The following is an 11,069-nucleotide window of genomic DNA, read 5'->3' on the forward strand; positions in this document are numbered from 1 at the left end:
AGCGTAAACGAATAAATTAAATAACGGAAAGAGTGTGTGTGTTACACTTCGAAACCCACCTGTAGCAGAATTTCAACACTGACCAGATTGAGGAAATTTCTAACTTGCACTTTCTGCCACTTTATCAACAAATTTTCATGCCCTAGATATCATAAGTGTTTTATTTTGTATTTCGTATTTTGTGAGTTTTCGCGATATATAATATAAAATAAACCTGGACAACAGAATTAGTTAAATGACCTTAACTTAGATTAAAATTTCAATTTGCATTAACGATGTTCAATAAAAGGTTAAACCTAAAAGCAAAAGGTAACGACATATTAACGTACTGTATATCCTGCAGAGTGTGCTGAATCACTCTACCACGATTCTATTGCTAAAAAGGATAACGATAAACTGCAGAAATTTGATTGTAAAATACACATGTTACACTATATAAATATGAACAATGACTAAGTACTCGACGGAAATCTGTCCGGAAGTTGCTTTGATTTCCCAAAGTATAGTACATACATATTTACTGAAAGAAACACAATTTTTAATTATAGATCCACTATGTATATTATATATCCACTTTGAATTATAGATCCACTTTGAATATTATTTCGATATCTATACCCAAATAATTGTTTTTCTTTAGAATACTACTATTCATGGGAAAATAAACATACATAATTTCAATTTATAAATTATGTCAAAATATTTTTTAGCTTATCGTGCAAAATAAAGGCTCTACTTCAATACTAATTTTTCGGTTATCTTGAATACAAAAAATAAGTATGTCAATCAATTTCCATATTTTCGATTGATTTTGATGTATTCAAATAAATAACAATGATCAAAATACAATATTTCTGTCCAAACTTGACTTGGAGCTTACATTGATTATTCAAAATAGAAGTCATTTAAATCAGAATAGAGAAAAATAATATTATAAAAACTTTTATATTTACAATTACATTAAGTTTGAAACTAATTTTATTAAGGCAGTGTTTTGTGATATATTTGTGTAAGTAAAATTTCATATGTCAAACTCGGAACAAAAACTTTAATTTAGGAGAAATTCTATATTGACGAAAATGAGAATTACAAACTTGAATTTTACCTTGGATACTCTTCTATACGTTGTCTAAAAGATATTTTTAAAGAACAATTAACTATTATAATATAGAATCCTCAGGAAGAACTCTTGATATAAAAATAAACCGTGACAATCGATATTTCAAGTATGTATGTATAATCATTAAGAGATCTACATTTAGGTTTCTTTTTGCACATTATGAATGTCTAACTTGCCACTATGCAAGATACGACGTGTTCATAGGACGTTTTGACAGGATAGCTAATTCTATATAGAATCCTGCGGAAAAAATCAATTAATTAATGAAACAATGACATTCGATATTTAATGTATACATGAGTATTACATCCCCCCAAAAAGTTTTTTTTTCTTCATCGAGGGAGGCAACTATGCCAGTGCACAACGTAGAAAGTAGTAAATTCTTTCTTCCTGTTGTTCAGGAATCTATGAACACTAAATTCGGAAAGTAAGGCAAAGGGATCGTTTGATAATTAGGTTACTAGAGAATATACTATTAAACGCACTGTTTTAAAATATGCGTCAACTAATATTCTATAGAATAATGGGAGTAACTGTATTAGTTCTTATGTTGAAGTTGTGGTATTATTAACAAAAACAATTATACGTGAATCGCTTTTATTCATATAAATTATCATGCACATGATTAGCTGTAAGATAAAATCTAAGATGTTTCAACTTCTTAAGCACATTAAACTAGCGCAAGGAACACAAGAAAATAATAACACATTATCAGTAACAATAATTTCTCAACTGGTGAGTCACTTTTCAAATTCATTGGTTAGAAATTATGAGACAGCTATAAAGAGTTTTTACAAGTATACATATAGGTAATATACGAATATAATATGAAACTAATAAAAGATCAACGTTGAACTTGAGATTACTTACTTCTCAAATACCATGATACATCATAAGTATGTTTATGGATATTTTTAATTGAAATTTCCAATTATTGGAATTTAAGCGCATTTATATGTGCGATTAGATTTATAATATTGCTTATTTTAAAAATTGTTAAATATAACAAATTTAACATCTTAAGAAAAATACTGACAATATTAAATAACATAATTTGAGAATTGATGAAGGGACTTAAATTAGTGTATATTGTGGAGGTACAATTATCTTTTCCAGCCAATGATGTATCTATAATGCAAATAAATGATTTCAGTTTGCAAAAATATTTTTTCTTTAATTCAATTTCTATGAGAATAATACTAACGAATCGTCTTTTTTCATAAAGTAAATTAAAGTATACTTCTCGAACGATACCCCTATATTTCATGAAGAGAACGAATGTATTTTTCTATATATAAGTACTAAATCGGAGTAGTTATTATTGAAACATATTGTGGTCCAGAAATAGAGGTGGATGTCATCCTATTGACAGTGCTAACGTACATTTTTTTCTTGTTAACAAGATCGTTCATGTATTCAGAAAAACACAACAGAAAGTATATCTTTAAAAATCAACGCTTTCCAGATTTCTCATACAAATGAGCGAACGTCTCATATAGTACACGTGGAGAAGGAAAAGTGCACTTAATTCACGTACAGTTAGTTTTTCTGTATTTACGCCACATACTAAATTGTATGTAATGTATGTATCACTTGGACGTATTTCCTTAATGTGAAAACAAAAACTAGCATTTGGGCCAAGTTGAGTTCATAGATAATGTGCTGTGAAGAAATTATAATGAACATGAATTTAAACTGTATTAATTGCCTTCTGGTTGCATTTCTACAGATGTAGGTCCTCTTGACCATGTTTCTCAATCTATTATTATAATCATTATCACAGAATGATACATAAACAGGAATTACGTATATTTTATACCATATATCGGTTTGTTTCTTTTCTCGGAACATTAATTTACACTGCAAATATCAAAATTTTCCGTTCACAACGTAAAGATTTAACACAATATAAAATTTAATATTAACTGAAAAGAAAAACTTAAATTGCCGGAATGGGTTTGAATCTCCCTTGACAGAAAGCTATGTTCAGTTTATAAGTTTAAACAGGAAAAAAAAATAAATAACGAGAGAAACTACCAATGATCTACATCTCGGACGAACTGCACTGAACCACACTATCACGATTCTATATAAATGTATAGCTGAGTGATCTATTAAAGAATCTCAATCATGAAATAAAATGTGTAGAAAAGTTTGAAGTTTTACATCCTACGTTTATGCTGTTTAGGCTAAATGACATGGACGATTAATCGAAGTGAATGTTATAAGAGAATCGATGGAATAATTGTGTGAGAGGAAATCAGAAACTGGAGAAAATCTACGGACATGATGTCCACAATAAAAGACTCGCAGAAAGGAAATTGAACGTAGGTAAAAATATTTCATCCTACTTTCCAACAAGATTTGTTCTCTTTACATTTTCAAAGTTTAGCACGAGAGGGCGTACTTTAAGTGTCTAAAATCCAACATTAAATGTATTTACACAAATGCTTTCGGAATAATTTTGTACCGGTTTAGAACTTCTCAAATTTCATGATCTATTATACGCATTACTTAAAAATGGACGAAGAATTGCCTTTATCTTAAGGTATATGTAATTGCTCTGTATATTTGTGCTCAAATTATATTTTTTTTTCCTGTAGATGCTTCTATTGAAATTATTTTGATTAGAAAATGAATATTTATGGATAATAGTAAAGTAAATCCTGACAGAAATGTCGAGTTATTTGAACTTAGATTTAAATTTGAATTAGAATTATTAACATCAATATATGTTCAGTTATAGTTTCGCTTAAAAACGAAAACAAAAGCTTAATGAACATAACTTGTTTATATATATATATATATATTGTGTAAAATACATAATAAAATTCTGAAAGATAAATTGGATAAAATCAAGCATAATACACATATACAGTAAATACAACATTAAATAACAAAAATTGAGAACTGTTGGAAAGCAAATTATTGTATGTTGAATGAACAATTTTCCTTTCCAAACAATGCTCTTTTTTGTTGGAAACGAAAGATTTCATTTTACAAACTATTTTCTCTGTAATTGAGTTTCTATAAGAATAATACTTTCTTTTTCATAAAGTGGAATTAAACTATAATCCGCATATATACTTATATTCGGTGAAGAGAATTAATGAATTTTCCATCCATATTGCTTGAGGTTGACTCAAGTATGTCAAAGATAAATCTCTATCAAATCACGAAAGACAAAGTACTGAATTGGAACAATTATTATTGAAGCATAATGTGTTTCAAAAACTGAGATGGATGTCATAGTGTTGTCAGCGCTAACACATGTTTTCGTTTTAATAAGACTTTCGAATTCGGAAACACACATACAAATATTACGTTACACATAGGAGCGATACATTAAATTCAGTTGTATATATTTTATGTCTATTTACCGTTTTTCTTTAAGGTGAACATAAAAATTAGTATATCAGTCAAATAGCGTTCATAGCTATTATACTGAAGAAGAATTAAAATAAACCATTTTGTTAATTGTTTGCTGTTTGCACTCCTACCGATACAGATGATTTCACTCATGTTTTTAAAATTATTGTCCTAATCATTACCACAATAAAAACACACAAGAATTACATTTATCTTTCTGCACATCATTCTGTCTCTTTTCACATAATTCCAATTTACACCATTGATATCAAAATTGTTTTCTTTAGCACCTAAAGAATTAACGAGATGTAAAGTTGAAAATAAAAGCAGGAAGACAAAGTTTATCAAATTAGACTTAATGAAGAGTTACATTCAGTTTATAAATTAAACCTAAAGGCAAAAAAAATTAACGGAAGCAACTACCAATGATATATATCTGATACAAAACGTAATAAGAGCCATATTATCACGATTGTATGTAACCCAAAAGTACTGCTGGATGGTACATTAACGAATCACTATAATGAATGATATAAACACAATATACAATGAGATGAATGAAATTGCTAGTTCTTACGTCCCAGAATTATGTTCTTCGGAGTAAAGGAGATAAATAATTGTTTAAAGTGGATTACTATAATCGAAGTGCTGAAATTAAAATGTGGGAGGAAATGGAAGAACCTCGAGAAAACCCACAAATATGATGATGTCCACCAAAAACTCAAGTGGCCTGGGACGTCTCTCCCCAGTTCTGGTTGAGTGTTCTACAACTGAATCACAGTTCCCTTCAATACATAACTTGTCATACACAATATAATCACAAACTACGATTCTAAGTAGCCAAGAGGGTGGACTACTCTCCATTAAAAAGCGAAAGCATTACCATTTACTTTAACATACAGGATCTAAAAGTAACATATTAAACGAAAGCCTATTTCAAGTGGATATCCAGTAACTGGTCTTTGAAAATCTCACCAAACTAATTACTTTTTATTTAGAAATGAACTTATATCTAGACAAATAATAATAATAATAATAATAATAATAATAATAATAATAATAATAATAATAATAATAATAATAATAATAATAATAATAATAATAATAATAATAATAATAAATAAACAATTATTATTTTCATTTATCAATATTTCATGGCAAGATTTTTACTTTTGAAAACTATTTTTCTCTCTTAAATTTCAAGTAAATTTTAACACAAAAGAAAAAGAATACTTCGAAGGGTGTATTAAGATGAATTTTAAAATTCAGCCTTAAACCAACTGTTTAATTAAATTCTTTGGGATTAATATTGATTTAGATCTTCCCGCTTAAATTCCCTAATATGAAAAGGACTTGTAAGGAGGAATTGTGTTTATACACCTATTTTTGGATTTTCTCTCAGAACACAAATTTGTTCTGCAGATATTCGTATCTAAACTGTTTTGTTTAAGAAATTGAAGATTGAAAGAGTAATACACTTTAAAGTAAAACCTGAACATAGATCCTTCAAATTAACTTAAATTTGAATTGGAACTAAAAATGTAGAGTTACATTCAGTTATACTTTAATTTAAACCTGAAAACATAAGTTTAATGAACGTAATTACTATCACGATTGCATGTATTATATGAGATGATAAACTTTTAAAAGCAATAGTGGAGCAAAACCAGGTCAATCAACAGAGGTCAACTGTGTGCCGCCATCTGGAGAAATTAGGGAAAGCAAGTTAAGAGTATGGATACTTCAATTTCAGTGAACGGAATAAAGAAGGTTGCATGTCAATCGCCATAAGTCTGCTCTCACGGGTAAAAATCGAGCATCTCTTACACAGGATTATACCAGGCCATAAAAATGAGCAACCTATGACAATATCGTCCGCAAAAGGCAGATCCCGCTTGATAAGAATCAGCCAACTCTACCCGATCCGAAAGCAAACATCCATGAAAAACATTTATTGTGTGTATGGTTGGAATGTCGAGGAAAAAATCATTAGTTTTTTAGTCAAATTTTACGACTACTGTGGATACATACATTCAGCAGCTACAAAGAGTGAAAGAGAAACTCCTTGAAAAGCGTCCTGCACTCGACAATTGCAAAAGCGCCATTCTTTTACACGACATCAGACTTCTACAGCAACAGTGACAAGAAAAAATCTTGAGCTTCGATGTGCTGTTTTACCACATCCACCATACTCTCCGGACCTTGTCCCGACAGACTACTACTTTTTCTGTTCGTTACAAAAATTTTTGAATAGAAAAACTTTCAATTCTGAAGAGCAAGTCAGTCAGGTTGTCGAAAATTTCTTACAGTCAATACCAGCCACATTTTACAAGGAATTGGTATGCTGCGAGGAAGATGGGAGTTCATACATAATAGTGGTAAATACACAACAAATTAATATATTTTTTATTTAATGAAAGCAAAATAAGTGTTGGATTAAAAATTGGAAGTTATGAGTCAACCTAATACATTCATTAATATTGAGTTTGAAGTACGGATTTTACGAAGATTTCTGTGTTATGAAGTGCAGAAGGATCACATTGACAGTGGCGAAGTGTAATCCCACAAGTAAAGTAGACCCCATAAACTAGTAACACAAATAATATTTAATGTATCATAAAATGTTTAAAATTATAACCAGAATTCTATTTTCCTTATTGAGTTAACCAAAAGAAACCACCAAATATATTTGTTGCAACAAATATTTACACGGAGGAAGACACGCAATGTGTATTAATGGAATATTCCCATTCAGCTCCACCACAAATATTTTGAAGTGTAGTTCATATTTTCTTCTGTCTGCGATTTGCAGCCTGGTTTAGGGGAATTCCCTCCTCACTTATTGTTTTCATTTCTGCATATTTGAAAATGGAGGGAGAGAAACAGAAAGTACATTTTTGCAAATTTCTTGGATAAGCGTTTGTTGCTTGCATCTCCCTCTTTAAAATAAGTTCAATACTGCATTTTCATTAATGCATCACGTGATAATGACTTTACTAGAAATGTTAATGCTCAGAAGGAACTTCATTTGAATCAACGCAAGATATTTAATATTCTATTGTATGCAGTGACATATTTAAGGGGGTGACTTCCAGGCTTAAGTACTCACCGAAATTTTATTGCAAGTTTTTGTTGTTTTATATATATATATATTGCAGAATTTTTACATTTCCACGAATAAAGTTAGCAAAACCCCTCCCTAAAGAAGCAAAGTCCCAAGAAACAAACTCGTAAATACCCCTCTGATTCTGTGAAATGGGAGACTCACAATTACACAGAAATATTATTATTTTAGGCTGTTTGGTTGCATTTGGTAAATTCATATATATATATATATATATATATATATATATATATATATATATATATATATATATATATTTAATGTATCAGACTTATATTCTACAAGTTATAGTGGTTCAGGCCCCATGTAGGGAAGAAAACAGCTACTCTGAATAATTCCTAAGCGTATATACCTAAATTAAAGAAATTATCACTAATAGAAACATAATTGTACACAGAAACTTCTTACTCTGAGTTAAGGAAATCTTTTACAACATATTAGCATTGAAAGATGCCTTCAACGCTAATACTAAACTCCCAGAGGCGAGCCTTGGCACCTTCCCAACAATGCGTGCAATTCCCAGCGATAATAGCTTCGCTCCCTGAGCAGCATAGCCCGTAAGCCTGTCTAGCGAGCTGCTGAGGCTCAGACGGATGACTTTATTTTATAAGAAACCAAAGATAAAGAAAATTTATAAGGAAAATATAAGGTAGAAAACAGGGTAGGCCCGGCCTCAGAGCCTCATAGTACGCCTCGCCATTGCACATTGATTTTCTGTTATGTTAAGTGGACGCTGTCTGATATGTTTCGTTTTCCAGTAACACGCTCTCAAACCTGTATGATTGTCATGTCTTGATTTTAGTGAATACAGCACAAGTATTAAGATATCATTTGTGGCAATTATTCTCCTGCTGATAAGTCAGTCATGAAATTCAACGAACAGAATTTCAAATAATTCACCGTTACTAGGTAGGAACATTTATTAACAGTGCTTACCAGTTTTGCTCAATTTTATAACATATTGGGGAGAAATAATTTTTTTTTTCAAAATATTGAGGAGTAATAATAATATCTAAAAAAAAAAATACTAAATTTATTGCGCATATTTATTACTCGTAGTGCTTAGAAAATATTTCTTAGCGAAGTAGCCTATGTTGTCGATACTTTCTCCATTGTCAAAAAATACACAGTTATAAATTATAATATCATAGGCTTAGTCAATGAACTGAGCAAGAATGAAGACAGCTGAAAAACAATTTACTTCGTAATATTTTGTACATACTTCATAGTATTTCGTACACACTGAGAAATGTTAGTATTATTATTATTATTATTTGATTTCTGCAGTATTCTGAAGAAAGCTAGAAAAAGGGGTTGGGACCGATGAGTTTTCTAAGTACTTTCGACCATTACCTAATCATTTTAAGATGTTGATGTTTGACTGATGGAAGTTACCTACAACAACAATCAATTTTATTTTATATTTAAGGAGTACCACCTCTGTATGTGTATCTTCTCTTTCTGTGTTATAACTGTTGATAACTACTAATTGATACTCCCTTTAGGTTTGATATGCGTCAATCTATGCAAATAAAAATTGTCTGCTTGCTCTCTCCATAAACAAATAACTAAAGAAATTTCTGATTTATTGCTGAAGGAAGTCCTTAGGCCAGGGCAGAAAAGTATTGTAATTCTTTGGTGATTAATTCTCATGTTTATATGCCACAACTAAAGTATCGCTTCATTTTCTCAGTTCTACATGATACAGCAATGAAATTTTTCATAAAATACAATGTAAAAAAAATTAGAAATACATCCTCCAGAAAAAAATGTACTATTTCAATATGGATGATGAAGTTAGGCAAGAGCAGAGGAAGAAGACACGCAAAATATTGTTTTTGGTGACATGGAGGCCATTTGCTAGTAAAATGGAAAATAACTTCTAACAAGGACACTTAAAGGTAAGATACACACTCAAACTCTCAGGGTACTACGAGATATTTTCTGTAACACGTTCACTATTAGAGAAATTCAAGAAACAAAGAATAAATGTAATAGACTGACTGTCAAATAATAAAAGGGAGAAACTTTGAATATTTGACGTTACGTTGAATAGTTGCGTAAGTTCTTGTTAGCAAGTTTTCTATTTTTATTAAATTAAAATAAAAGATTAATGATAAAACAAAAGTATTCAGAAAATAAATATTTTAACAATATACTCATAGTAATCCTACTACACCTTCAGAATACGCACTAGGTTTCTGATCATCAGTTTAAAGAAGTCAGGAATTAGTAAAAAATACAAAAGAGTCACATCACCAAGACAAGTTTTTAAGGACATTCATTAACTTTTATATCTAAATCTAATATATTTATAACTAAAATGTCACAGTGTAATTGGGAGGCGGACAAATAAAATGAGCAACTATATGCGATGAATATTTGCAATTCATGGAAAATTAAGACAAATTTTTATTTCGATATTTTTTTTACAAAAAAAAAAAAAAAAAAAAATGAAAGCATGTTCTTGATAAATTACAAAATATATATCTAGAAAATTCTTATTCATATAAGCAAATTTGTATTTTTCATGTACTTACAAATGTATTGCTCATTAGCAATTAAAACGCGTAAGATTAAATGTAAGAAGTTAGTATTTATTGATGTGGAATAAAATATTGGCATGAACTTTCAGTAAGAAAACATAGATGTATGTTATGTTTCGCAAAATATTCAGAAAATTAAAAACAAGAAATATATATATTAATGAAAGGAGGAAACAACCGACTTAAAATTTTATCAGATCCTCTGTAGGTGCCAATTCAACAACATAGAATGAAAAAGTGAATGACTGGACCGGGACTTGAACCCGGGATCTCCGGCATACCGTGCCGATGCGTTAACCACTACGCCACCCAGTCTGCTTCCCACTCTCTCACTTCTAAAGTCCGTGCTCCCTACTCAGAGTAAAAACCTTGTACAACAACTTAGCTTCTGTACTTTGATAATCCAGTGTCCATATATTAAGGACACCTTTTGACGGTTGTAATTTCATATACAGGAAGAAACGACCGACTTAAATTTATTTTTACACACCAGATCCTCTGTAAGTATATACTTTCGAGTTCAGCGACCCACAACTATGCACCGAAGCTAAGAGAGATGGTGATGCATAAAAATGGTAGAGTAATGAAAGTGGAAGAAAACGAGAGAATCCCGAAAAAACAAAAACCATAAAGTGCTGGAATTGAGCCAAGGACGCCAGAAGTAAGCGCTCTACGACTGAACCACAGCAGCCCCGATGAATATAGAAATAAATTGGAGTTAAAGAAAGAAGATGGTGTATTGACACGCTTAGATATTTAGAAAAAGCTATGCTAAATTTTAATTGTAGCGTGTAAAGTTCTCCAACAGGTACTTCTATAATTTTTATAATTTAAACAATCAGAAATAAAGAATCTTCCTGGTTTTCACTATTTCCATAATATAAAAGCTAAGAACAAACTATTGAAAAAA

At 30.3% G+C, this 11,069-nt stretch overlaps 1 non-coding gene across 1 annotated transcript; it reads right to left on the reverse strand.

Moving 5' to 3' along the window:
- Positions 1 to 10,401: 10,401 nt before the first annotated feature.
- On the reverse strand, positions 10,402 to 10,474 carry TRNAT-GGU (transfer RNA threonine (anticodon GGU)). The gene has a single exon. It is a non-coding gene; the product is annotated as a tRNA-Thr (tRNA).
- Positions 10,475 to 11,069: the final 595 nt, after the last annotated feature.

The sequence above is a fragment of the Thermobia domestica genome, chromosome 11 (genome assembly GCF_964235325.1).
Source record: "Thermobia domestica chromosome 11, izTheDome1.hap1.1, whole genome shotgun sequence".
Taxonomy (NCBI): domain Eukaryota; kingdom Metazoa; phylum Arthropoda; class Insecta; order Zygentoma; family Lepismatidae; genus Thermobia; species Thermobia domestica.